Below are 6,009 nucleotides of genomic sequence, written 5' to 3'. Positions count from 1 at the left end.
ATGGCGTTCCACAGAGTCGGGCCCAGGATTGAGCCCTGTGGAACGCCCGCCGTGACCGTTCGCCGCACTGGTCCCTCGCTGGTTTCATACACCAGCCTCCTCTCAGAGAAGTAGCTGCGCAACATTCTCTGGAGGGCTACCGGAACTTGCAGCTTCTGCAGGGCAGCCGCGATCGCCTCCCAACTGGCGGAGTTGAAGGCATTCCTGACATCCAGTGCTGCCACCACCAGACATCGAGGATCCCGCTGGTTGGTGCGATGGAACGTCCTCGCGTGCTGCCCCCTCTCGATCACACGTTCGATGGCCTGTATCGTGGAACGGCCGCGCCGGAACCCGTACTGCCTTGGCGACAGTCGCGGAGCATCGCTGTTCTCCAAGTGGTCGTTCAGTCGATCCAGGATCACCCGCTCGAACCCCTTGGCGACTGCTCCCAGCATGAGCAGCGGACGATTTGATGACGGGTCGCCCGGCTGCTTGCCCGGCTTCGCGATCAGCACAAGTCGAGCCTCCTTCCACGACGCAGGAAACTCGCCTCGCTCGAGCAGCTGGTTGTACACGTCCACGAAGACCTCCGGGTGCTTCCGCATCGCTGCTTTTACCGCAGTGTTCGGGATGCCGTCCAACCCTGGCGCCTTGGACGACGCCATCCGCTCAGCCAGTAGCAGGACCTCCGAGCTCGTGACCGGCCTCAGAGCGACGTGTGAGGCGGTGCTCGCTTCGATGTCCGGCCACTCGAACGCTGGATGCTCCGGGAACAAGACGTCGACGATCGGACCAAGAACAGCGCGGTCCGTTTCCGGTGGCGCCCGGCCGCGAAGCTTCGCTCGCACAACCTTGTACCCAAGACCGAACACCTCAGCCTCGACGCCGTCAATCAGCTCTTGAAGGCTGCTCTCCTTGCTGTTCTGGATACTGGCCTGCAGCAAACGACGACAGTCCTGCAGTCCGGCAGACGTCGCAGCACGCTCCGACGGTTGAGCCCGGCGATGGGCTGCCTCCGCTGCTTCGCACTCTTCCCTCAAGCGCTCGATGTCCGGAGACCACCAGTACACCTGGGGCTTGCGGTGGAAGGTAGCCCCGTGTACTCTCTCCATGGTCTCATCGCACGCCCGAGTGAGTCCGCCAACCAGCCCCTCCGGAGTGTCGACCTGTCCGAAGCGGCCGACTGTGAGGGCGATGTCAAAGCTCTTCCGGACGAACTGCGTCGTCTTCCACCGAGTTCCGGCATGCCTGGCTGTCCCGTCACTGGCTGCTGCTTGGCTTTGGTGCTGCTGGCCACGTCGCTTGTTCCGTTGACCCGGAACCTCCACCTGAAACTCGATGTACTCGTGATCGCTGCCGGAGAAGCGGTTAAGCACGCGCCATGAGTCCGGCCGCACAATGGATTGGCTGGCGAAGGAGACGTCGATGACGCTTTCCCGTGCAACCCCGTTGCCCTTGAAGGTGGGCACGTTGCCACGGTTCAGCGTCTGCAGCGCCAGCTGCTCCACCACGCTTAGGAGCTCCTGCCCCTTCCGGGTAGTGCGCGCACTCCCCCACTCCTCGTTCCAGGCGTTGAAGTCCCCAGCCAGGACTGATGTTGTATGTCCCACCAGCGACACCTCCACCGCACCAAGAAACTCCTCGAAGTCATCAAGACCGCTGCTGGGCGACACGTAGCAGCTGGCGAACGTAACTCCCGCTATCGTGGCAACCACCAGTCCCGGGACGACGCTTCCCCACAGACGCTGGATGGGGTAAGCCCCCGTTGCGACGATCGCCACGCTCAACTCCTCATCAACAGCCCATCGCGGATCATCTCGAGGCGGCCGATACAGCTCACAGGCAAGCACCACCTGAACATCCATCTCGCGAGCCGTCTGCATCAGCAGGTCCTGAGCTGTCCTGCTCCGCCCAAGGTTGATCTGCAGCACCTTTAGCGTCGGCACGTCAGATGCCCGACCGGATGCGGACCGCTGCACACGGCACAGCACACCTCCGCCGTGCAGCTCTTCGCCTGATGATCCGGCTTCCCGCATCGAATGCAGCTGGCCGAGCGGTCGACTTCGCTCGTGCACGCTGCCCGGACGTGTCCCATCTCCAGACACTTGTAACAACGTTGCTGCCGCGTCTGCATTGTAGCCACCTTCCGGATCAGGCAGGACGTGTACTTGATTTTGACAAACTTCCCGTCCAGCTCCTCTGCCGCCTTCGTTGTCACCCGCGCTATCGCCACCTTCGTGCCGTCCCACGCTGGTCGCAGCCGAACCGAAGTCTCCTCCACGGTGTGCTGGCATAGCTCGGAGAGTGCCTTCGCCACGTGTGTCTCCTCCGCTAAAGGGTCGACCGCGTCCATCCGGATGTCGACCGTGGGAGTCACCAATCGTGCTGATGCCGGCAGTTCCGCCTTCGCGCACACGTCTTGGATGCACTGCAGCACCTCTGCAGCGTTCGCGCTCTCCTTCAGCTCCATAACGAGTCGGGAGCGTGTGGTGCGTCGTCCGACTCCGAGGGCCTCTGCGTATTTCACCATCTCTGGAGCCCCACGCACAACCTGGTAAACCTCGGTCCAGGTTTGTCCCTCGGCTGGAGCAATCTCAATTGCGTCCGGCTTGATTTTGCGCTGCCGTTGACGCCCTCCGCCTCGCCGTGTTGCAGGCTGGCTACGCCAGGCCTGTTGCCCCTGCTGTTGTTGGGGCTGCTGTGACGATGGTCCTGCAACCGCCTGTCGCTGGACCTTCGCCCGTTGTTGTGGCAGCTGCGGCCACTGCTGCTGCTGCTGCTGCTGCGTTCTCGCCGGTTGGCGTGCCGGCTTACGGCGCACCACCTCAGTCCAGGAGTCGCCTTCCTGGTCCGAAGACGGCACCACCATAGCCGTCGCTGCACTCTGCTGACGCTGTTGCTGCTGCTGCTGCTGCTGCTGCCGCTGCTCACGATGTTGCTGCTGCTGCTGCTGCTGCTGCTGCTGCTGCCACTGTTGCTCCTCCAGCTGCCGTTGTCCATGCATCTGCAATGGACGTCGCGGCATGGGGGTTGGCGGGCTTGCGGATTGCCGGATTGCCTCTCCTGGACGCTGATGTCCAATCACCTGCGCGATGAGCTCATTGAGCGCATCACGATCACGCTGGTGAGCCACACGGAGCATCGCTATCTCCGCATCCGCCTTTTCTTCGCGCCGAATGGCCTCTAGGCGCGCCTCCTTCTTAGCCTCTTCGAACATCTGACACATTCGAATTAGCTCCTCATGCAGCTTCTCGTTCTGCTTCCGCATCTCCTCATATTTCCGCTCCATACTCTGCAGAGCCTCCTGCAGGAGTTTCAGCTCTACAGCAGCAGGCGAAGCCGTTGATGAGGAAGACATTGGTAGTCGCTGGACAACCACCCTCGGTTCAACACCCGAGGCCGCTCCTGTCTTCGCGCGCGAATCCACCGACGCAGCACGCATCGACGTTCGGGTGATCACCATTTCTTTGCTGCTCTGCGTGGGGGGTGGGTGGGAGGTGGGCGGAGTGGTGGAGACTCAACGCCCCTCCTCCAGACCTTTCGAATGATACCCCGCACCGATGTCCTACTTGGCGTGGGGAGGTTTTTCCTTCCTGAGGGGGAGGGGGTGGATATGGGAGGGGCGGGGGGGTGACGAAAAGATGCTCCTCTCCGAGACCTATCCAACGATACCTCGGACGTCCCTCTAGCCCGAGGGGTTACCGAGATATCCCACTTTGAAGAATTTGCCGAAAGTTTGATAAGTCGGTGTTGGAGTTCGATAACACTTATCAAACTACTTATCAAACTTTTTAGACCCCTATATCTCCGGAACCGCTTGTCCGATCCGGGCGTCCGGCAGCTCCCCAGAAAGGAAATTTTGTCCTCTTTTGAAATATTTCAAGGTTGAAATATTTCATGAAATATTTCGTGAAATATTTCACGATTTCCAGAAAAACGCCTGTAGCTAGATGGTCCAAGTGGGGTGGGCTATGGAATATTTCTCCTGGCGACACTAGCGCCACCTGTGGGTCCAACTCGTACTAACCTTGTTTGTTGACCGAACCGGAAATGGAAATCCGGATTTTGCAGGCAGATAACTCCGGAACTAATCGTCTCTCCGGAACGGCAGACCACTCAATCGAAGCGGGTCGTTCCCACTTAGCCTTCTGAACACTTAACTCCGCGACTTTACTTGTACGTAGTCCTTCAAAAATGAGAAAACCTAAACGCACTTCCGGTTTTCCGCATACAACTTCCGCTATTCCGACCGTACACACTCGCTCAAATTTTTGTTGGATGCGCCTCTGCGAGACGCGTCTTTTGATGCGTCACTTTTGAAAATCCGTCAAGAACTCACCGAGTTATTCACCAAAAACTGACCCGCGAAAAACTCCCCCCCCTTGGCATGTAGGAATGCCAAATTTGGCCACAGGGCCCAGGGCCAGAATCGGGGGTCGGCCACGTGGAACCAAAGTCCTGGCACTCTTGGTTTGGCCGCTATTTTGAGATTCCGGTTTGATATTCACACACTACTCCTGTGACGTCACGGCACCTTATGACGTCACGCGATTTCCTCAAATGGAAATCCGAATTTTGCAGGCAGATAACTCCGGAACTAATCGTCTCTCCGGAACGGCAGACCACTCAATCGAAGCGGGTCGTTCCCACTTAGCCTTCTGGACACTTAACTCCGCGACTCTACTTGTACGTAGTCCTTCAAAAATGAGAAAACCTAAACGCACTTCCGGTTTTCCGCATACAACTTCCGCTATTCCGACCGTACACACTCGCTCAAATTTTTGTTGGATGCGCCTCTGCGAGACGCGTCTTTTGATGCGTCACTTTTGAAAATCCGTCAAGAACTCACCGAGTTATTCACCAAAAACTGACCCGCGAAAAACTCCCCCCCCTTGGCATGTAGGAATGCCAAATTTGGCCACAGGGCCCAGGGCCAGAATCGGGGGTCGGCCACGTGGAACCAAAGTCCTGGCACTCTTGGTTTGGCCGCTATTTTGAGATTCCGGTTTGATATTCACACACTACTCCTGTGACGTCACGGCACCTTGTGACGTCACGCGATTTCCTCAAATGGAAATCCGAATTTTGCAGGCAGATAACTCCGGAACTAATCGTCTCTCCGGAACGGCAGACCACTCAATCGAAGCGGGTCGTTCCCACTTAGCCTTCTGGACACTTAACTCCGCGACTCTACTTGTACGTAGTCCTTCAAAAATGAGAAAACCTAAACGCACTTCCGGTTTTCCGCATACAACTTCCGCTATTCCGACCGTACACACTCGCTCAAATTTTTGTTGGATGCGCCTCTGCGAGACGCGTCTTTTGATGCGTCACTTTTGAAAATCCGTCAAGAACTCACCGAGTTATTCACCAAAAACTGACCCGCGAAAAACTCCCCCCCCTTGGCATGTAGGAATGCCAAATTTGGCCACAGGGCCCAGGGCCAGAATCGGGGGTCGGCCACGTGGAACCAAAGTCCTGGCACTCTTGGTTTGGCCGCTATTTTGAGATTCCGGTTTGATATTCACACACTACTCCTGTGACGTCACGGCACCTTATGACGTCACGCGATTTCCTCAAATGGAAATCCGAATTTTGCAGGCAGATAACTCCGGAACTAATCGTCTCTCCGGAACGGCAGACCACTCAATCGAAGCGGGTCGTTCCCACTTAGCCTTCTGGACACTTAACTCCGCGACTCTACTTGTACGTAGTCCTTCAAAAATGAGAAAACCTAAACGCACTTCCGGTTTTCCGCATACAACTTCCGCTATTCCGACCGTACACACTCGCTCAAATTTTTGTTGGATGCGCCTCTGCGAGACGCGTCTTTTGATGCGTCACTTTTGAAAATCCGTCAAGAACTCACCGAGTTATTCACCAAAAACTGACCCGCGAAAAACTCCCCCCCCCTTGGCATGTAGGAATGCCAAATTTGGCCACAGGGCCCAGGGCCAGAATCGGGGGTCGGCCACGTGGAACCAAAGTCCTGGCACTCTTGGTTTGGCCGCTATTTTGAGATTCCGG

This window comes from Anopheles funestus, assembly GCF_943734845.2.
Source record: "Anopheles funestus chromosome X unlocalized genomic scaffold, idAnoFuneDA-416_04 X_unloc_94, whole genome shotgun sequence".
NCBI lineage: Eukaryota > Metazoa > Arthropoda > Insecta > Diptera > Culicidae > Anopheles > Anopheles funestus.
The sequence above is the reverse complement of the archived record's forward strand: the minus strand, read 5'-3'. Positions refer to the sequence as shown.